Source organism: Polypterus senegalus, chromosome 6, assembly GCF_016835505.1.
Source record: "Polypterus senegalus isolate Bchr_013 chromosome 6, ASM1683550v1, whole genome shotgun sequence".
Lineage (NCBI taxonomy): Eukaryota > Metazoa > Chordata > Cladistia > Polypteriformes > Polypteridae > Polypterus > Polypterus senegalus.
Window position 1 is genome coordinate 155,962,053 of NC_053159.1, and position 24,225 is coordinate 155,986,277.

Here is a 24,225-nt window from a genome sequence, read left to right on the forward strand (position 1 = left end):
TTCCTGAACTTTTTATCTTAAAACAGAGTCAATTTGTTGTGTCATGGATTCCACAAGATGCTGGAAATATTCCTTTGAGATTCTGGTCCATGTCGTATCACACACGTCTTAATGTCTCTGGTGATTGTAATTCCCTGCCGCTCCAGGGTTTGGCGCTGTGTCCTAATGCCTTTTCCCTTCCTCCCTCTACACACTGACATTTGATGGCTATAACATCAATGATGTCACATCTGGTGTTCATCCACCTCTTCCTACCAGAAGAATCACCATATTGACTTGAGTCTGTGAAGACATTTTCACAATTGTTGCATGTTTTTCCTTTGACATTCAATTATATAGGGTTACCAGGATAGTTTCCCAAATCTTTATTGTAGCCTTGTCTGATCTTACAGTTGACATGATTGCATACTACAATTTTTGCAGGTTTGTCAACTGCACATACATGTAGCGAAATTCTCATTCTACCACATCCCACAGGTGTTCTATTGGAATAAGGTGTAGGAAGACCACTGAAGAACTCTAAACTCATTGTAATGTTCTTGAAACCAGTTTGAGACAACTTTTGCTTTGTGACATGGATCATTATCATGCTGTAAGTAACCATTAGAAGATGGCTAAATTGTGTCAATGAAAGGATGAACATTGACCACAGAAATACTCAATTAGGTTGTGGCATTCAAGCAATGATTGATTGGTATTAACAGGCCCAAAGAGTGCCAAGAAAACCTCCCCACACAATTACACCACCACCACCAGCCTGGACAGTTGACACAAGGCAAGTTGGGTGAATGGATTCATGGTGTTGTTGCCAGATTCTGTCCATATCATCTGTGTGTCTCAGCCGAAATTGAGATTCATCAGACCAGACTACATTTTTCTGCTGTTTTAGCCCATCCTCCTCAAGGTTCAGCAAATTGTGCATTCTGAGATGCTTTTCTACTCACCACAGTTGTAGAGTGGTTATCTAAGCTACTGTAGAGTTTCTGTCAGCTCGAGTCAGTTTGGCCATTCTCCTCTGACCTCTCAAATCAACAAAGCATTTCCATCCACAGGACTACTGCTCAGTGGATGCTTTTTGTTTTTCACACCATTCTGAATAAACTCTCGAGAAATCCCAGGAGACCAGCAGTTACAGAAATATTGAAACCGGTCCGTCTGGCACTAACAATCACGCTACATTCGAAATCACTGCAGTCACATTTTTCCTCATTCTGATTTTTGATGTGAACACTAACTGAAGCTTCTGGCCCATATCTGAATGATTTTATGCATTGCTGCCACATTAATTGTCTGATTACATAATTGCATGGATATTCAGGTGTACAGGTGCTGTTAATAATTTGTTCTGTGTCTGTATGTTTCCATACTGATATCTATGAGATGTTGATCTACATGAAATGTCAGAACGCGGAAATGTCTTCCCCTCTAAAGCTCCTGACAAAGATGGCCCAGCAATCTGTGCTCTTGAAAAGCTTCTAGTCAGAATTCAAGACAACAACGCCAGCTCTTCACTTTCTTATATATGTATGGACAGACTGGAAGAAAATCACATCAAAAGTGAGCAACCATCTATCTTCTTTCAAGTAAATATGTGTCCCTCATTTTGCCAGGAGTTTCCATATTTTGCCCACAAATCAGTTAATGCTCAAAATCATTTTACAAAAGCACTCCATGCTCTACAAGGTATAAAGTAAGAAACTGTAAAAGGATCAGCACATGAAAGATGGAGGTAAAAATGAATTCTTCAAATCGAACAGGGATAAATTTTTCTACCGATGTTACCAAGGTTTGCTTTACACAGAAAACCATAGACACATGGAATAAATTACAAAGCCAGGCAGTAGACCATAGGATAATGGGAACTTTTAATATTTAGCAGACATCAAATTGTCTATTGTATGTCTTATATTCTAAAGTTAAGGTTCCACTGACCTCCAACATGGTTGAAAAGGTGCTCAGAGGTGTCCTCACACATACAGGGCAATCAAACCAAACAATGAAGAACATCCAATGATCATTGCTAGGTCACTCAAGCTAAAGTGTTGTTTCTTAACAGTGAGCTGATCTGTCATAAAGAGAGGAGGAAGCCTAAAATAACTTAAATGATTGTTCAAGAAATTAAAAAGTATATTGTAATGCTGTATCCTTCAATAGGAGACATCAGATATCTTTCTTCAGTGCAGGACTGGCCCCAGTGGTTGAAGGTATTCTAATTTAGTAACTAATTAGTGCTGCTAAGGGAACATCCATCTTTTGCCTTAAGTTGAATTGACTTGCTTTTCAAGATTCTGTACTCTTAACTGTTGATTTTGTTCTCAGCAATCAGCAGTCAAACAACAATGAGATACAAAGTGGATCAGCAGATGACCAGCTAAATCTAAAGTTTCATATTCAGGTCATTGAGGGACACCATTTTTGTACCAACTAGTTTCTAGTTCTTGTTAGTTCCCTTATTCTGCTATAGCAGTCATTTCCAAAGCTGTTAATTCGTTTGTCAGATAGCACCATCAAAACATTTTGTGAATCAGAAAAGATCAGTATTTCTCAGACATTTCTTTTTCAAATATTTCATTGAAAAAAGATTTTGTATGATGCAGAAATAGGTGCAAATAGGATCAGGTTAGGACTCCAGGAAGTGAGTTTGAGACCCCTAAGTTAGCTGGTCATCTGTTTGCATCTTATTCTTGTTTGACTGCTGGTTAAGGAAAAAAACTATACAATTAGTGGTTCTGAATCTTGGAAAGCAAGTGAGTTAAAATCAGGAACAAAGAAGGATCTTCCATTAAGAGCAGTAATCATGGAGCTGGAGAGTGGAGACGGGCTGCATCTTGATTAGCACATGCAAGTAAAAATGTCATTGTGCTCTGTACATGTGGCAACAATTACTCTGTAAACCTAGAACTGCCATGTCTGGTATAAAAACCTGCAGCCACTGTGGCCCTCCATCATCTGAACTGCCACATTGTTATTATTTATATCACTGGTACAGGTGGTTTTTATATCGCTGGTCTTCAGGATGAAACAGAAGACACAACAATCACAGGAAGAACAGCAAATGTCCAGTGATAAATACTGTAGTGCAAGCCTCTGTTGGAAAGACTGTTTGGTTGACACTGTATTAATGTGAAATGTGGTGAGGCATTAGCCTTCAAAAGTGTGGTACCCTGTGTTCAGCTGGAATGAGGAGAATGGTCTACTCTTCCCATTTTACCACTGCATGTGAGTCTACTCTGAACTCAATTAAGATGATCTGATAAAATCACTACCACCACAGACTACTCCTGTGGATTAATAGGATATGCACATAAAACAGCATGAAAGATTCTCTTTTTATATTGAATAGATAGATAAGTTTTTTGCCTTGAATATCTTTTTTTGTCAGAGTCATCTGGAAGTTCTTGGCTTTAGCTTGTAAACATGGTGTGCATTTGTAGTTGAACCCTTCAAGCTTCATTTAAATCACAGTCCTAGTTAGCATTTCATGATGGACTACTTCTAATCCATCTCAGAATTTCTTAAATTAAATAAGGAAACTGATTTACCCAGAGAGACATTGATTATTAAACATAAGGTCAAGTCAATCTTTAAAAGACAAAATCAAAATTCACATTTAATGATTAAAGATCTGACACATACAGAATCAGATTTAGAGGGTAAAGAACACTGAATATGGTGAACAAAGTCTCAAGACTAAGCAACGACTGCTGGTAATACTTTCTTTTGAAAGCAATTAGTAATTTGAGAACAGGGAGGCCTAAGTCAACTGTGTCTTACCAAGCAACCAAAATCACTGAAAATTTACAGAATCACAAGCACAAACACATTTTCTGGCTTCATGCTTGCCAGACAAGCAGTAATCTATAATTATCCTTTCTTTCATATGAAAGGGGTTATGAAAATCAAATGTATTTTATGAATTGACACTAGTTGGTTTCACATGAGTGGTGGTATATATACAGTGCATCCGGAAAGTATTCACAGCGCATCACTTTTTCTACATTTTGTTATGTTACAGCCTTATTCCAAAATGGATTAAATTCATTTTTTTCCTCAGAATTCTACACACAACACCCCATAATGACAACATGAAAAAGTTAACTTGAGGTTTTTGCAAATTTATTAAAAATAAAAAAATTGAGAAAGCACATGTACATAAGTATTCACAGCCTTTGCCATGAAGCTCCAAATTGAGCTCAGGTGCTTCCTGTTTCTCCTGATCATCCTTGAGATGTTTCTGCAGCTTAATTGGAGTCCACCTGTGGTAAATTCAGTTGATTGGACATGATTTGGAAAGGCACACACCTGTCTATATAAGGTCCCACAGTTGACAGTTCATGTCAGAGCACAAACCAAGCATGAAGTCAAAGGAATTGTCTGTAGACCTCTGAGACAGGATTGTCTCGTGTCACAAATCTGGGGAAGGTTACAGAAAAATTTCTGCTGCTTTGAAGGTCCCAATGAGCACAGTGGCCCCCATTATCCATAAGTGGAAGAAGTTCGAAACCACCGGGACTCTTCCTAGAGCTGGCCGGCCATCTAAACTGAGCGATCGGAGGAGAAGGGCCTTAGTCAGGGAGGTGACCAAGAACCCAATGTTCACTCTGTCAGAGCTCCAGAGGTCCTCTGTGGAGAGAGGAGAACCTTCCAGAAGGACAACCATCTCTGCAGCAATCCACCAATCAGGCCTGTATGGTAGAGTGGCCAGACGGAAGCCACTCTTTAGTAAAAGGCACATGGCAGCCCGCCTGGAGTTTTCCAAAAGGCACCTGAAGGACTCATAGACCATGAGAAACAAAATTCTCTGGTCTGATGAGACAAAGATTGAACTCTTTGGTGTGAATGCCAGGTGTCACGTTTGGAGGAAACCAGGCACTGCTCATCACCAGGCCAATACCATCCCTACAGTGAAGCATGGTGGTGGCAGCATCATGCTGTGGGGATGTTTTTCAGCGGCAGGAACTGGGGACTAGTCAGGATAAAGGGAAAGATGGCTGCAGCAATGTACAGAGACATCCTGGATGAAAACCTGCTCCAGAGCGCTCTTGACCTCAGACTGGGGCGACGGTTCATCTTTCAGCAGGACAACAACCCTAAGCACACAGCCAAGATATCAAAGGAGTGGTTTCAGGACAACTCTGTGAATGTCCTTGGGTGGCCCAGCCAGAGCCCAGACTTGAATCCGATTGAACATCCCTGGAGAGATCTTAAAATGGCTGTGCACCGACGCTTCCCATCCAACCTGATGAAGCTTGAGAGGTGCTGCAAATAGGAATGGGCAAAACTGGCCAAGGATAGGTGTGCTATGCTTGTGGCATCATATTCAAAAAGACTTGAGGCTGTAATTGCTGCCAAAGGTGCATCGACAAAGTATTGAGCAAAGGCTGTGAATACTTATGTACATGTGATTTTTCAGTGTTTTTATTTTTAATAAATTTGCAAAAACCTCAAGTAAACTTTTTTCATGTTGTCATTATGGGGTGTTGTGTGTAGAATTCTGAGGAAAAAAATGAATTTAATCCATTTTGAAATAAGGCTGTAAAGGCCCATGCTGTAAAAAGCCCAGGCTCCTAGAAACCATGGATTCTGGCACATCAATCAATCAATCTCATCGGTTGTGTATTACCGGCTCCTCATTGGTTTTGTTTTGCCGACTTGCTTTCCTCCATTGTCTATCAGTGACTAAGTGAATTTTTCTCTCCTTGGAGATTTCATTTTGCCAATGTGCTCACCTGGCTTGTGTATCAATGGCGGCAGTTTCATTTTGGTAACAGAGTCACTTTCTTTGTGCTTCACGCTGTAGCCTCGCACTTCCGAGCCAGACAGACACACACACACACTTCCACACGTAGACGTTTATAGTTCCTTACACACACATTTAGGAATACCTTTGTGGTTCTTTTAGGATGAATATTACAACCACACGGAGAAAGGGGACACTTTGGCTAACTGCCTTTTTTTTCTACCATCTCTAGGCACCTAATGCAGAAGACACTTAACACAACTTCTGACCAGCTCTGATAGCTCTGCCTTTCCTAGGTGAGTGTCCATATATTCCAACAACGCAGGGGAAGTGGTTGTCATTTGAGGACAACTGAGAAAAGCAGCCTGAACTCCTAAGCATTATGAGGCAACCTTGACCTTGTTACATAGAAAGCAGAATATTATGTTGTGTGCAATTTCTTTGAGATTCTATACTAAAATAGATGGGTATATTGGGGAGGCAACTCAACTCTTGAACCCCTGTCCACATTCTCTTTCCACTATACATATATACTATACATATATATGGCCCGGCCCAGCTCCCTACTCCTGACATCATTCTTCCCCCTCCCCTCATCCTGCAGGATCTGATTCGGATTAGCGTGAATATATCGCTCGTGCAAGCGAACTATGATTCTTAACACAATGAGAGAAGTCGCAAAATCAACAGGAATGTTCAAGCAAATTAAAAAAAAGATCTAAATCCGTTAAGGTTATGCCCCAAGGTAAACACGTGAGTGAGGATGGCCCCACTCCCCTCCCCGCAGCCCGATGAGTGTCTCTCGGTTTCGCGCTAATAAATCGGTACCGCAAGCAAACTATAATACTTAGCGCGATGAGAAAGTTGCAAAATCAACGGAATGTTCAAGCAAATTATAGAAAAAACACAATCAAAATCTGTTTAGTAGTTCTCTTGTGAAAAGCGGACAGACATACAAACAGGTCTAAAAAACTATAAGAAATTTCGCGCCTGGACCACGAAATTTTTAAAACTGTTTCTTAGCGAGCACCTATGGGCCAAGAATAACCTACATTCCAAATTTCAAGTCCCAAGTCCTCATGGTTCAGGAGAATTCCAGATGAGTGAGTCAGTGGTATTTGGCTTTTATATACAATATATAGATATGTGTGTGTGTGTCATGCTGTACAGAGTCTTGAATAAATACCTTAGTAACATTAAGGTAAAGCAGCATAGTGGCACATTGTTTTTTCCTGCTGTCTCAAAGCTTGATAGTCCTGGGTTCAGTCCCTATCCTGGTGACCATATCTGTTGGATTTTCCTGTTCTTCTGTTCTTGTTGTGCCTGAGTGAGTTTTATTTAAAGGCTTTAATTTTTCTCACATTTTGTAAGCCAGAAGAACACAGTGGCACATGTTTCTCCTTTGTTGTCCCACACCATGGGTTCATATCCTAGTCCAGTTATTATGGGTGAAAGGTTTGCATGCCCTTCCTGTGTCACTTTTATTTTTTCTCTGATGTCACCAGTTTCGTCTCACTCATATGTAGGTTAACTTGATTGGCAATGCCAAATTTATCCAGTATTACTGCGCCCTGAGAAGGGCTCCATACAGGAATGATGCCTACCTCACAACCAAGTCAAGGATAGCCCTATCTCCATCAACCTAGAGTTGAAATAAATGAAAGCAAAAATAAGTGAATGAAGGATTATGAGCTGCACATAAAATATTCATTAAGGAAGCACAATGCTGTATCCTCCATCCATGATTGATAAATGGCAGTTACTGATCCCTGGAGCAGATGCAAGGCAGGAAATTAGCACAAATGGGAAGCGTGTCACAACCATTGTGTACACCTACAGAGGGAGAGCTTTTAGTGTTACCATTGAATCAAAATCCATTCAGAAATCATTAGATTGGACCCTTCGTGTTCACACCATTGTGCCAGGTAATCCCAAATCTTTTACTCTTCTTTTCCATACTAAGTCCCTGCTGCATTGTTTAACCATCACATATCTGCATGTCTGTCCCTCTCAAGTCCACCTTTGCAGACATTATTATTGTTTCATTAATTTCTATGTCCTCCCTCAAAATGTGGAGTAAATTAGTGAAATGTATAATTTTACATTGTATGTGTTCATTTGAGGACATGTCTTAATAGCTCTTATTTTGAGTGTCATTGTTGATAATGAATTCCTGTTCAGCCAGTCCTAAACCCAGCTACACTGGGCGCTTGGTGAGAACCAACTTTAAATAGGGGCCAGTTCACACATACAACTACATCCACTCATGATGGAACAAGTTAAAGTCCTTAGTCGAAACTACACAGCAAATATTTGGGACTAAAACTGGAGTGCCTGTAGAGGAGTCCACAGATACAGTGAGAGCATACAAATTCCATAAAAACCACATCAGGGTACAGAAATTGCTTACAGAATTGAGTGCTTAAACCAGCAGAGTGACAGCTTCACCACTAAGCTGGCCATAGAGAATTATGTATTCAATTTACCATGCATTTCCTGAACACACTTCCATTTCAGTTTAAGCATACCCAGTGGTCATATATAAAAATTAAGGGCAAGCCTTGTTATATCTGATTCTAGTGAATATGCTGATTGTTGGATCATTTTCAGCAGGACCTTCAGTATGGACAGTATGTCATTCTGTGATGTTACATGAGCAGAACTGTCTAAGTTGATGTTAAAAAGGAGACTGTGATTAGATTCAAATACTTATTGACCTTTGCACCAATGGCTTTGTTCATGGGCAGCTTCATACTTTCCATTTATTTTTTGCTTTTTCCATTACAATGTTGTGAGGAGTCAGGCATGACAACTTGGCCCACTGTGGGAACCAACCTAGAAGGGAATGCCAGTTTGAAGACATCAATGACCCTATGTACATTTCTTCTGAAGCTGATATTAAAATAAAGTCCTTTCTTAAAATCCACTAAGACTTGTGGAGAACACACACATTACACAAAGCTATTTCACACAATTAGCCTTTCAAAAAAAAAAGTGAATTTCCCCTTGGGATTAATAAAGTATCTATCTATCTAGGACTCTAGAACTATGAAGCAGTACCACTAATCACTGTACCATCCATGATGATGATTTTGATAATACCATCCATTTTGCCATCCATTTTATTAACCAATCTTTTCCACTATAGAAGATGTGGCCAACTTCGACCTTGGACAGCCACCGTGGCTGCAGGTTTTTGTTCCAACCCAGTTGTTTAATTAGAAGTCAATCCTCACCAATAACAGATCTTATTTAATTTCATGGCTTGTTAAGTGTTTTAACTCTACCATGTCACTTCACCCTTAATTCACAGATTTTTCTCCTTTCTAATGATATATATATCATCCAAGTGATTTGAAGCCTAAAATGGTGAGTCATTTTCAGTTTTTCGCTTTCTCTTCTGTTTACTTTGGAGTACTTAATTAAACTAAATAGTGAGTGAGGAAGACAAATGGGTGGAAACGGAGACAAGCTAGTTGGAGAACTGGTGGTTCCTTTGTCATTTGTTTCTTATTGTTAATAAGGAGCAGTTAAAACAATGAATTCAGCTGTTTAAGACCGAATTAAGTAATTAAGGGTTCAAAATCTTAACAAGCGAGACAATGACAATGAAAAAGTCACTTAACCAATAAATGATTTCTCATGAAGCATTGGGATGGAACAAAAACCTGAAGCCACTGCGGCCCCCCAGGACCAATGTTGTTCTGACCTGATTTAAAGGGTGTGAATCTTAAATAGCAAATAAATTCAATGAACTTGATAAGTAGCAAACACTAGTCACTAATTAAGACAATAGTTATAACAAAAACCTGTAGCCAATGTGGTTATCCAAGATCAGAGATGGCCAACCCTGCACTATAAATTCACAGAAACACACAATTTTCTTCAGCTGCTTTGGATGGAGGACAGAAACCATCTCAGGGTAAACTCATTTACAGGCCAGACTAAGTCAAAACTGTCAGTCAATGTCATCTTCACATTTTTGGAATGTAGGAGAGCATGCAAATCCCACATTGATAAAATCAATGCCAAGATCTGAACACAGGGCTTTGGAATTGTTCTCTGCTCAAAATGAGATGATGATGGCAATAATAACAACTATTATTATTATTATTATTATTATTACCTGTTCATCCATTTTAATAAATCCATTTTTTCCATTACAGGGTCAGAACTTATTCCGACAGCAATAGGTGCTTGGCAAAAATCAACTAGAGGACATATCCACTCGTACCAAGCTAAGTTTAAGTTATTAATCATCAGAAATCTTTTCAATGTGGAAAGACAGTAAATTACCTGGATAAAAGCTAGTGGCAGGGACACTGGAAGTACAAGAAAACCACACACCAGCCAGTGCCATCTTTAGGATGGAGAAGTAAATTCAAAGCACAAGGAGAAACCCTTTAGAGACACCAAGAGAGGTAAATGGACACGTGGATTAATTAAACTATATGACTGTTGTGGTTTTTGTTGATAATGGTGTTTTGCATTATTTTTGGTACTTTGAAAAAGATGTACAGTGAAAAGTCCAGCTTTATGAAGAATTGTTTGTGCATGGCAAATGTACGTTTTAGTATATTGATAAAATGGGTTTCTAAATAGAACATCAAATTCCTAGATTTCTCAGCAAGTGTCACTTGTACAAGAAAATAAAATCTCCAGTCAGGACAAGCATGCTAATAAACTTTTTAATTAGGTTTGTGTATTATATTTTAATAGTGGTGGCACACAGGCACAGAGGTTGGCATTGGCACCTCACAGATCTGGCTTTGAGCCCTGCATGTGGTCATTGTCTGAATGGATTTGGAAATTCCATGTGGATTTTCCTCTCACATCCCTAAAGGTGTATGTGGCTTCCTACAATACTGAATTACATTAAGTAGGTTTGACAAACTAAGCACATATGACTTCGACAGTGTATTTCTAACAAAGGCGACTGCTGCAAAGAAGGCTTTGTCAGGGACATTGTGAACCATTTCATAATTTATAGGTGAATAGTTGACGTCTTTTAATGTTGTCTTCATTTTCAATGAGGCAAATGTATGCTGCCCCTGTGATTCAGCTGACAGATGGACATTTTCACATTATTGACCTCCAGGCTCTGCTGTAGTTAATGTTTTACATTACCCCGGTAAAGTATTTATTAAACATTTTATATCTGCAGCCTTTCATTGTCTGTCTGCTACACTTCAAATCATAGAGTTGGTTCCCATAGTTACTTGGTTTTCATCACAGTACCTCGGACAAATTAGATGGTTTTATACCTAAATAAATCAGCTTCTTCAAACGTGTACCGTACATCCAATGTTGTGCAAAGAAAACACAAAACAAAGAAAGCAAACAGAGAAGGCTGCCTTTCTGCTAACATTGACCTCTCTCGAGGTAATTGACATTTATGCTTTTTACTGCTACACATGAGTCTGGATAGAATAATACACTGTAGCTTTACCTTAAATGAATGTTTCCCTTTAAGCTCATAAAAAGGAATTCACACATTTTGTTCTTTATTGAGCTAATCATTTAAAACATTCCTCATCATATAAGTTTAAAGGCTTCATATTAAACCTGATGTAATATTACGCAACATTTTGTCATGGAGTATGTCAGATCAGTCTCTGGCCTTGTCATTGCATCAAGTCAAATAACACGACTGAAAATTGCAGCCCATGTCACGTTTACTTACCAGTCTTCCAGCACAGTCAAGCTCGCCCCTTTTTCTGACAGCCAATAACATACCGCCTGACAGAGGTAGCATTGCGCTGGCACTGTACAAAGAGTTAATAGCTGTGGTGCATTCAGACGCAGTCTTCGCCCATTTTCCTTTTTTCCATTCTGTTTAAATACATAAAACATGAAAAATCAGACAGAAGAGCTCCTCTTCTATTTGTGAGGTACAAAACACGTGTTCCTTATTCCTCGCCACTACATTCTATGTATTGTACTTCAGGCCAAATGCTCATTGGTTCTCGACTCTCATATGCAAAGATCCCACCCCTTCAACCTAAGAGAAAATCCAACCTGTTTAATTTTATCTTAGCCAGTCACAGACTAGTTGGTCTCATTAGTTTGGTATGTCACATTAGACGATCAGCTTCACGAGAGCGCAACTCAAACTGGCTATGATTATGCAAATAAAGGCTACAACTGAAACTCATTAGAAAAGTCGTCTAATGTGACATATCCTTTATGTGCCCATGATATATCTAACATAAACTCAGAACTCATTGTATGCAACTTAAGGATAATAAGTTAAATATTCATACCAAAAGTAAGTGCTTCGTTATTTTGTAGTATGTGATACTGTACTAGTAATTTTATTTATCATCTCACACTTGAATGAAATGTTGTCTTCCGTTTTTTTTTTTGTTTTTTTGTTTTATTAATTGTATTGCAATCATTCCATACAGATAGATCAATTGTTATAAAAAAAAATAGGACTGAAAACAAATCAACCCCCACCCCTGAGAAAGAGAGCATGGCCAATGGAGTAAAACTTAAAAACAGTAAAAATGAATAAATTAATGAGTTTATTAGGCGGATACAGATAAATGGGGAAGAAAAAGAAATGGGGAGAGAATCTATTTCCTCAATGCTTTAAGAGCTTATTCTAAAATGTTATTGGTTGTCAGGTTTTGAAAAAGTTCTGTACAGATCCTCTAACTGAGAATTTGATTTTTTCCAATTTCGAATAGCATAAAACATTGGTTTCCAACTGACTTAAAAGAGGAGAGTTAGGATTCTTCCAGTTTAACAAAATAAGTCTGCGTGACAATAGTGTAGTAAAGGCAATCATAGTTTGTCATAGGTGCGAGATAAGGGAAATTTGGCAGGTTTTGTTTAACAAAGTTCATAATTCCTAAAGTGAAAGAAGTGTGTTGCTGGAAAGTTAAATTTGGAATGTAATTGTTCATAGGATGCAAAGATGTTGTCTATGTACAGATCTCTAACCAATTTAATTCCAAATATTTTCCAGATATTAAAAACTGCATATGTTTGTGAGGGTTGAAAAAGGTGGTTCTCATGCAGAGGTGCAACTGATAAAAGATTCTCCATCTTAAAATTCTTTCTACATTGGTTCCATGTTCTGAGTGAGTAAAGCACAATTGAGTTATTAGTATATTGGTGATAACTTGTATTTATTGGGGCACAAAGCAGGGAATATAAAGAAGTACTGCAGGATTTTATTTCTATTGCTGACCAAGCCTGTGTATGTTCATCTATTTGTGTCCAGTTTTTTAAAGCTTGTATGTTTGCTGCCCAGTAATAAAACTGAAAGTTAGGTAGAGCCATGCCACCTTCTGCCTTAGGTCTTTGTTGGACCACTCTTTGGATACGTGGATGTTTTGAGTTCCAAATAAATGAGGCTATGGTTGAATCTAATTGCTTAAAAAATTATTTATTGATGTATATTGGAATGTTTTGAAATAAAAAAGAAACTTAGGAAGGATGAAGGGTTGACCATCTATGCAAGTCTTACAAGCAGCAAAATTTTGTTGATAGAGAGCTTTATTTGTACTTGTGATGTTAACCCCTAGATATTTAAACTGATCTGCAATGATAAAAGGGAAGGAGTCCAATCTAATATTGTATTCTTGAGAATACACTGGAAAGAGCACACTTTTATTCAAATTCATTCTGAGACCAGATGTCTTCTGTCATGGAGATGCCGCATGGCCACTAGCAGTGTCAGATAATGGGTAAAGCACTTCAAAGACAGTAAACTAGACAAAGCACAGAATAAATGAGTTCATTACAGAGGGAATCAATATGTGAAAATAAAGAAATTGCAGGAAATGTTTGTGTATGTGTTGAGCCTTTGAAATGACAAGGCACAAAGTTTTATTTTAGCATGAATCAGGAGACTGAAGCATAGTCAGAAACTGAAGTTTAGAAATAAAAAGTACTCCTTTCTTTTGCCAAAGCCTAAGTCTAAAATCAACAGTAATAGCTGAAAAAAAATCAATAAGAGAAATGTTCATACCAAAAGTCAAAAATAAGGCAAAGAACCCTGAACATTAAAGACCAGGTCACAATAGTTGACTTTCCAGCAATTTTCAGTCAAAGGCTTTATTTATATAATCAGTGGCAGCGCATTCCCATAAAGTCAATCACATATTGTGACTCACACCAACTAGTTCAACCGGATTGATTATGTCTTTAGTTGTAATGTGGGCTCTGTTGTGCATGAGAGCTGACAACCAATGAATGCTCATCCACATTTTGGACCTCACAAACAGAAAAGAAGCTCGTCTGTCTGATGTCTCGTGTTTTACGTACCACGACAGAATGAAAAACTGAAAAAAACACCTGAGATTGCAGCTGAACTTGCCGTGCCTGTTAAACATTTCATACAGAGTCAGACATCATGTTATTGGCTGACAAATTTGTTAAATATGACTGACCCAGAAATGTACAGTTTTGTAAACTGACATGGTCTGGTGATGAGATCAGCAACTGCGGTCAGTGAGTCCGGCATACCCCATTATTAATCACATAATGCAACAACGCTTTTAAATACCATATATACTCGCAGATAAGTTCTCCCACAGATAAGTCTGGGCTTGATTTTACCGTATAATTTCTGGTATTTCATAATTTTGGTAGTCTAAGGTGAATGAGGAAAACTCCCGCTATTGGTCCAAAAGGTTATGATATGCTAACACCAACCTGAGAGAGTAACCACAGAGCACACTGCCTTTTTTTCTATGTATTGTGCCTATGTGACCACATGGTAATACCCAAACTATTCCAAAGCAACATTTGCACTGTTTTGTGTATTTTGAATCTCACACCCTCATACACCTTTATTGTAAGAGTATCCCTTATCTACATTGGAGCATTTGATCAGAAGAAAATATGAAGCTGGTTTTAAATGGAAAGTCATTGACGTGGCGAAAGAAATTGGTAACTGCAACAAAAGTCAATGTGTCTGAGAAACTGATGCAAGATTGGATGAAGCAAGAAGATGTAAAAAAAAAAAAAATTAAGCGTCACATTTTTGAACAGGCATATAATTCAGGGTCTGATTTTATGATCATTTTTTCGGGTTTCAAGACTCGACTTATACGTGAGTATATACAGTAATGCAGCTTAATCTTGGATGATCCAGTTAGAAACCATTGTAATGAAAGAAGCAAGAATGACAATACAAATAAAAGAGACATGAAAAAGTACAACGGACCTAAAGCACATTTTCAATTTTTTTTACAGGACAGCATCAGTGAAAGCCTTCATGGCCACAAAGAAGTTTCAAAAAACGTGCATAAAAGAAGGAAAATTTTCAAAATGGGCCAAATCATAACAATATGGGATCGTGCATACACTCAAGAAGTAGAAAGATAGGAACCGGGCTGGATGAGAAATACAATTTGTTGAAAAAGGTTTCCTTTCAATTGCTCAGGAAAAATGCTGTTAAAGGGATGACTTTTTCTCAATATTATAATTGACGACTAAAGTTATCATCACTTGACCTGAAAAGCAAAGAGCAGGAATGGACTTCACAAGGGTGTCTTCAAAGATATGGAATGCTGGCAAAAATATCAGGGCAGGCTAGTGATTACATGGAAAGTTAAACAAAGATACTCAGATTTGATTTGATAGGTAGTAATATTATATTCATAACTTATTGAACTGGTTAATTTACACATGGATAGCTTTTGGTATGACCCTAATATTATCAAACAAGGATCGTTCCTATTTAAAAGTGGGTTCCAGCAGTTCATCTTTAAGTCAAGCTAATGGTGCCAGCGTACTTTTTGGTTTACCAAAATACTTCATTCTGCCTGTCAGGGTGTGAGGCAAAGCATTCGGAATTTAAGGTCCTCCTTGATGAGGATGGGGCACTGAGTGCACACAGCTGAAACTTCTCCAGTCTTGTAGGTTACTACAGTCAGTCATCTTTAAGTATAGGACATTGGGTAGTGTGTTCAAGGATAAGAGTATTTAAGTTGAGTATTTAACATGTTTGTTACTTTCAAGGTTTGGAATCCATTTTTTCTATTACATAGCCAATCCTGTCAGCAGTGAGTGCAAGGCAGGAACGATTCCTAAACGAAATGCCAGTCCATCACAGACCACACGTACTCAGCCTAATTGGTGGGCTGCTTTGGAGTTGCATAACAGTCAGTGTCAGCGGAGGCAGTCTGCTTTACTTCCTTTATGTATCTCCAGTGAATTGCTGTCATAAAAGTGGGTTTACTTTGGGTTAGCACAGAATCACTTCCATGACATCATAATGACACTAAAAGCTCCAAGATTAAGACAAGAATGACTTGCTGCACTGACCCCTGAACACTGTAGGCATCTCCCCTCCAATTATAGAGGTGTGCTCCACAGTTCCTCTGCTCATACTCATAGTTGTGAGCTCTCTTTTATTATACAGTACTAGAGGGCTTTGCCCCCTGCTTACTTCGCTCGCCAACCCCCATGCTTGCACTTTGAGCGAGCCTCTTTGCGATTCTGTCGCTTGTGTAAGGAGATGCGGATGTACAATTTAAACAGATTTTTATTTTCATGGGAATTGTTATATATGAATAATAGAACGTTTTTACATTACAGTGAGTAATTAACCATATTAAAAAAGAGTAAAACGTAACAATTGGAAAGTAAATTATGTTTCAGGTTGCGTTAGAGTGATTTGTTGTGTAATATGATTTTGTTCTGTTTGGCTTTGAAATTAACATGCAAATACTTTTAAAACTTACACTTTTAACCGATCGACATTTTTGGCGCTAATTCGTTTGACTTCGTTTCTTGGTGCTACGGTTACCCGTGTACTCATTTTTTCTGTTAATATCCCTTCATGATGAAATTCTTCAATACGATTTGGACATAATACATCTTCTTCAATTGAGAACTTAAAGTGAGGAAAACGCTAAAATTTATAAGAGCCGAGAGAACAAAAACTGTGTCTCTCAAAAGCATTCACACGAATGAGAGGTGAGATTACCGTGTGCATGTTTGAATATGGTTAAGAGGAGGGCGTGACTTGAAAAAATCTCATGGCCAAGGTCTCAACTCGCGGGACGAAAACATTTTCCAAAAAGTCTTGTCTCGTCGCAGGATTTTTTTACATAATAGAGAGATATTGTGTTGTTGTTCTGTATGAAAGATTGTATATGTTTTATGTTTGCCACAATTTGACACCTGCTACTTGCTATCGTTTAAATAAAATAATCTGATGTACTTCACTCTTCAATCCATTTTCTAACCCTCCTATCTTATGACTTGAAATGCGTAACACATAACAAAGAAGATTTCTAACAAATTATGTTATTTACTTTTAATTGATCATTTATTTTACATTCAACGAGCCATGTTGCCTGAAGAGGACAAATAATATAATAATTTTAAAAAATTGCTATTTTTGTGAATTTTGTGTACCTTCAGTGCCTTTCCTCTGTGTCTCTGTGTGTCTGAACCTCTTTTGCTGGACACTCCCTCTATCGAGTACATTCCTGTAAAGCCTGCTTCTCAAATCCCACCATTATTTTCAAAGCGTGTTTTGTTATCTCCTGTCCAATTTTGTATTTGCCAACATTGAAGGTGACTTTCTCAGTGTACCTTCTATGAATTTTCTCTCCCAGTGTGTCTTACACGTCCTCTTTCAAGGAAAAACTGACCAATCAGATTGCTCTGAGGGAATGGACACAAATGCACACACACGCCCACATGCACCCACATGCACACACACACAGACCTGAGGGTGTTATTATATATTAGATGAAATCCAATGTCTGAGCCTATTCAAGCAGCAATGAACATTAAGCATGAACAAATGTTGTCCATCACAGAATACACTTACCTGTAGGCCTACCAAGCACATTTAGAATTGTGAGTTCTCCTGAAACACAAACCTTAAAGATGAAATGACAGAACTTGGAAAATCCACATCGGGATTGTGGAGCATCTGAGTTTATATAACTCTGCACTATTCCTTTTGGCCAGCAAAGTCCATGTTTCTTTTGTAAGGATCATATTGGCAGACAGCCTAGTATTGGTCATAGAATTACAGTGGGGCCTGGACAAAATTCAGACTGACAGGTGGAATTGAATGTAAGGAAATGTAAAATATTACACTTATGGAGTTAATGCATGATGGGAGGTTGGGAACTTGAAGGTTCATTTTATGAGAAGGATCTAGGAGTTATAGTAGACTCATCACTGTTTATATCCACACAGTGTACAGAAGCGATCAAGGAGGCTAATATGATGTTACGTTATATTGCATCCTAATATGTGGAGGTGATGGGAGGTTTTATTAAGCTACATAATACATTTGTGATGTCTCATTTGGAGTACTGTGTGAAGTGTTGGTCTCTGTGATTCATAAAAAAAAGACATAACAATGCTAAAGAAAATCCAGAAAAGAGTGACTAGGCTGACTAACGGACTGTGAAATGTGAGGTATAAAGAATTACTGAAGCACATAAAGCTTTTCAGGTTAAAAAATTATTTTGAATCTCAGCTGTTGCTTGCAATTACTGAGCTTTGTTGGAATGAATGGGCTGTTCACTTCAAAATTTTTCAGTTTTTATAATGTTGTTGGGTGTGATGTTGGTTTCTCTGTAATTTTGCAACCAAATTGATTTTTGTGTTCTTTCTGAATATTTGAATAATTGTTACATTATGAGTGCAAATAATGTATGTCATAATAGTAAATACAGGAACAGGGAAATGTTTAGAATACTAAAGAAGTGCTGGAGTGATCCTCTGTAACTCCTAGCTAACAGATCTGTTCTAAGATGCATTTTATATAGACATTTTCTTAGGTTTAACTTGCTTTGGTAATAACAAATGTGTTCTGAGATTTTTTCACTTTGGGAATGCAAATGTTTCAAGTTAAGGCAGTTAAGTATTACCAGGCTGATGCCTTTATCCAAAGCGACTTACAACATATGAAATACAATTGATTACATTTATTTTGTTTTTCCCGTTGGAACACAGGCAGGTGAAGTGACTCGCTCCTGGTCAACAGGTGTCAGCAGTGGGATTTGAACCCACAGCCTCGCGGTTTGCAGTCCAAAGTCCTAACCACCTTGCCAGTCTGATACTGGAGAGTTGTGATGGATTGCATGTTAACTAGTAACATTATTTCCACCATATACAGAAAAAAAAAAACAATGGCACAGATCAACAGTTTAAAAATATTTTCACCAAAATAAAGCACATTCATGATCCATGTTTTTAAAATGAGCCCGTGATCTTAATCTTTTCAAATTAAATTACAATTTTCTCAGTCTTTGTGGGGGCATCTGCACTATTTGAATAATAATTAAGACATACATATCCTACCGTACATAATCTAATTCAGAGGACATGGCATAGCTAAATGAAATATTTGCAAAAAGAGAACTCTTGGTGGTTAATAAGGAATTTGTAATTGCAGAGTAGCTCTCCAGACATTTCTTAAATTTAGCTCATCCCTTTAATCTTTTTAAACTGTGGTATTTGAAGGATACCTAAGGTATATGCTTACTACTCGTATCTAATCTGGGAGAACTCCTCAATAGCCTAGCATCTGATTTATATCAATATTTTGAAACAGCATATGTTTTGTGTTTAATTACAAATTTGTGACTGCAGAGAAGCGCTCCATACACTTTTAAATTGAGATCATTACCTTAACCTTTAAAAACTTCATTAGTTTTAGATTTTAAGTGATGATTAAGGTGTATGCTTGCTACTCTATAATGTATATAACATAATGTGCAAGACTATATCTGAACTCCAAAAATACTAATTAAAACTGAAGATATGGTAAGTAATGAGGTATTCATATGGACACAGTATCTTTCTAAAGTTTTGTATTTTTAATTAAGCTACAAAATATGAGTGGTCACCAATATCAGGGTTCAGTTACTAGGAGCGGCTACAGTACATGTAAGGCACTACACATGAAATCGCCTTGAAATGATTCAATGCGAGGGATACACGTCTAGGGATTCTGTTTGGCTTTGACACAACAGAGAAGCAGTCGCTCACGGGATATCGGGAGACTGAGACACATCTGGAGATTTTATTATTCAAATGCACAGATCGGTTGTCTGTATTACTAGGCTGACACCTTCATTTACAGTGACTTAGACCATTTGCTTACATTTCTTTTGTTTTCCTACCTAGAGCACAGGCAGCTGAAGCAACTTGCTGAGGGTCACACAGCGTCAGTAGTGGGATTTGAACCCACAACCTCAAGGCTTTAAGTCCAAAGCCGTCATCACTATGCAACACTGAAAAAACCTTTGGGGTTTAAGAAATAAAACTACTTGTGTGATTACCTTTAAGAAAGATGCATATTTGGTTCATCAGTTAATTATTTTACTGATTTTCTAAGGTGTTCCCCTTTTCTAAATTTCTAAATTGTTTTTATTAAAAGTGGGAATTAGCAATGAAGCTCACACGGGTACAAAATGACCAAAACACAGTATCAGCTTGTTCTACACAATTCACACTAGTGTGTAAAATATAACTGTTTTTATTAAGTTAATTTTAAACAAAATAAAGTTCATAACAATTACGTGTTAAGTTTATAGTACATTGTAAAAATGTTCTGGTTCTGGAGCATTGTGCTTTGCTATAACATTATGGATATAAATTTATTACTGATTAAACAATTATGTATTTATTTTTATTTTCTAGGACAACTGTTCTGGGGCAGTGACTTAAGCCACTGGTGCTGGCGGCTAAAGGAAATGAACTGGGGTTTCAGATACTGGGATTAGGCTCTAGGAAGGATTCATTTGTATTTGAAATGTAAAGTAGGAAACACATTTTCTAAAAAGAGGAATATAACAGCAGAGCACTCCAAATTTGTGTAAAAACTAGAAGAGACATGAATGGCAGCATCAGGTCCTAATAAATTACAGGAACTTCCATATTCTTGTTTCAAAATATTCTAAGCTCAGGTTTCTGCAATATGAGAAAAGGGAGTACACACTGCTTGAAAAATTAAAATGAAGCCATTCGGCTCTACTTTTCTCCTACTCACTTAACTCAGATTTTTTTAGCCTGCAAAAATTAACACTGAATGAAAAAATACAGGGCAACCATATACAGTGTTGCCTAGAAGTTAGTAAATATGTTTCTTTTAGTAGAAGTAGCCACAAAGGGGAACAAGGAGAGAAAGTAAGCAGTCAAAAGAAACATTTATTTTGTTCTCATTAACATACTGCCGGTTCTGGTTAGTAGTAAGCACAAGATGAGAAGTGATGACAAAATGGAGACCTTTTTGCCAAACAGAAAGAAGGAGAGAAGGTTTCCTGTGTAAAAGAGAACTTGCATCACTATGAAATATTTCCAATTGTGAAACTTTCCAAAATTTTTAAGACCAGGAGCAGCTCTTTTTCTCAAAACACAAACTTGCAGCCATTCCCGATAAATTAGTCCTATACTGCACATTTTTGGAGCATACATTAAACTTTATCTATATTGATTTGTCCTATTTACACATAATTCCCATTAGCCTTGATTTAACCAAATTAATAATTATGCAATGCACCTAACCTTAGAAATAATGTTCCACACTGGAAAGAAACAAAAAAGGTCAAGGTAAACACCAAGCTGGAAAATAATAAGGCTGCCAGAAGCACAAGGTTTTGGTTATTAAAACATCATCACGCACTTTATGAAGATAAGAACTCAAATGAGAGCTCTCTCTCCAGTTACACCACAGAGATGCACCGCATCTTATGCTTTTAAAAATAAAGGTGCCAAAATTCTTTTTCAGAGCAGAGTCATCAAGGAACCATTTTTAGTTCCCAAAATAAACATCTGAAAGGTGAGATCCAAAAAGAACCTTTATTTAGATTGTAAAGGGTTTCATAAATGAACATATGATAACAAGATTTTGAAAAGATCTCTTGCTGTATATACATCCACACAGGGTAAGTTCAGGTTTTCTTGATCTGTCAGTATCCTGCTAATATAAATTAAAGATTTCAATGTTGTGCACAAATTAGGAACCTCTTCAAGCCCAAAGAACCAACTTTATATTCAAAAAAACCCTTTCCAGAATAAAATGGTTTATTTGTTGAGAAATGATTCAACAAGGAACCAAATAACTCAGTAAAGTTCCATTCATGAACCATTTCAGAACGTATTTCAGTTACACTGCTAAAGGCATTCAGACTTCAAAGAATGAAAGTTCATATACCCGGAGAAAACAAAATGTTTTTATTACATGCAATAAACATTCACCCATAGGTGATTTCCCTCAGAATAGCATTGCCAGATTATGTATGGGCTGGCAGTGCATAGAGTAGGCTATATAAATATACATACAGTATATACCCACAGATTTAAGTGCTAATTTAATGTAAATTTAACAAAGATCCACAGGATCCATAAGAAACAGTCATCCATTTTCTAACCCAGATTAGAAAATCTCCCAGATCAGGATTACGGAGGTCTGTATTAATATGAATTAATAATAGTTCTCTATATGGATGAATCTAAACCTTTTCAAAAACATTCAAAGTTAGCGCTAAAATATTTTTCAAAAAAATCCAATTTGAATTGCAGTTTTGCCATGAAATTTCTAGTTCCATACTTTGTTCCCAGGAGATCACCTGCAAGATACGAAATGGTGTTACACGCTACTCCTGCCATAAGGACCCAACTTATAAAAGTACTAAATTCTTTTGATTTTCAGTTGTTGTCTGGCTTTCTTAATATCTGAAAACTAAAAAGGGATTTATTTTACAAAAAAAGTACATAATTTTAAGCAGTCGCCCTTGAAATAAAGTAACAATAGTGTTTTTTATAATATTTTATGGAAACGTCCAAACACTGTCCTGAATTGCCTCCTTTAAAAAGGATCAGGATTTATTCACCGTGCTTTCTCTTCAAAGTGCCTTTTACGTGATATTTCATCATTTCCTAAATAAAAATATGTTATTAGTATGGTGCACAGTGAAGGAGGCAAAAAAGATTTTCTTCTTCTCCAGAATTTCGCTTGGCAGAATCGTTGAAAATCTGCAGCTGCTTAACGCGAGCCGAACGAACAAAACTTCAGCTTTAGGTATTGTACGACCGGCTCAACGTGAGGCAAATACAGAAAACTGCTCGGGGGTCCCTGCTGCTCCACTTCTTCACTTCTTGACATCTTCGGATGAAGCTTTCCGTGTACAGATGCTGTACGTCTACCCGTCTGGGATGTCATTCTTGACTGCATTTTAAACATTTCTTTTTCCTTATTTTTTTTTTTTTTTTGCTCCAGACTGTAGAGTAAATCCCCCGGGCTCATAATGAAATCGTCTCACCTGCGAAAGGGAAACAAAAAAGTTATGATAGGAACAGGAACAGTAAAGCGAAACATCTTCGGTAGGAGCGCAACTGTCCTCCGCGCGCCGCCAGCCAGGCAGGCAGGCAGACAGACAGGTGCGTGTGCACGCCGCGCTCTCCCGCTTACCTGTCGGGTTTTACTAAAGGTGACACGTCGGCAGTTGAAGACAGAAATGAAAACTCGCGATTTCTCCCTCTTGCGATCATAAGGGGAAAATGAACCTTTTGCTCGAAAGTGCGAGTTTATATAGCCGGGTTAAAAATAACAACCGTGCCATTTATCTGTAAAGGTATAGGAGTGAAAAAAGGATATGAGCTTTTAAAGTGAGAGGACTGTCTCTGGTACACCTGTCACACGGTGCGTTTGCTCTGGTCAAATATTGACACAAGATCCAAAGGGGAGGGCAGCAGGAGGAGGAGGAGGCGATTAAGTCTTCGTGATTATTCCAAACTGCAGGCTCTCTATGCAAACTAACTTTACTCCGGTTTTGTTAATTAGAGTTGATGGAGCTGATAGGATGAGCGCTGGAGGGTGAGCTCTGCTCAGGCGATTGTAAAACAGAAGAGAATAGACCATTGAGACGCGTATACATTCATTAACCTGTGCTGAAACAACACCTGCCACTTTCCACCCACCTGCAGTCTCTCATTTACACAAACATTTCCATATGGTTTGCAAATGAAGACACCTTCCTGGTTACCGGAACGCAGGTAGCATAAAATAGCAGGAGGATTAGGAAAGAGCTACGGGCGAAAGGGCGGTTGGGGGATTAAACGAATGTTTTGGACAAAATAATAATTTTTAAAAATACATTGTATCGATACATTTTCTGAGCTCGCACCCGTAGTAGAGTCTAGGTGGGGTGGTTAGTCGAAGACATTGTATAGGACGCATAGCTGGATGAGATGCACACAGCTGGAAAAATTTCATAGCATTAAAAAGTACGGAGCATCGCGATATTTGTGGTGTTCAGAATGTCTGCACTCTTATCAACATGAGCTGCCCATCCGTTGTTAAGATCACTAATCGATTTTCCCGGGGTGCCCCCATGGAAAGGCACAGGAACAAGTAGAGAACGTACAGTGTGCGCACCCCCCGGAGGGTCCTGGGATGGAATATAACATCACAGCAGTACCAGCTGCTCCGCATTAACCCCTAAATACATGAGCTGGAAAGTCAGATCATCAATAGACGAAAGCTAACC

At 38.0% G+C, this 24,225-nt stretch overlaps 1 long non-coding RNA gene across 1 annotated transcript; it reads right to left on the minus strand.

Annotated features, from left to right (window-relative positions):
* Positions 1 to 21,516: 21,516 nt before the first annotated feature.
* On the minus strand, positions 21,517 to 23,556 carry LOC120531730. Its single transcript, XR_005634148.1, has 2 exons — positions 23,148 to 23,556; positions 21,517 to 22,998 (listed from the first exon to the last, which is right to left on the minus strand). It is a non-coding gene; the product is annotated as an uncharacterized LOC120531730 (long non-coding RNA).
* Positions 23,557 to 24,225: the final 669 nt, after the last annotated feature.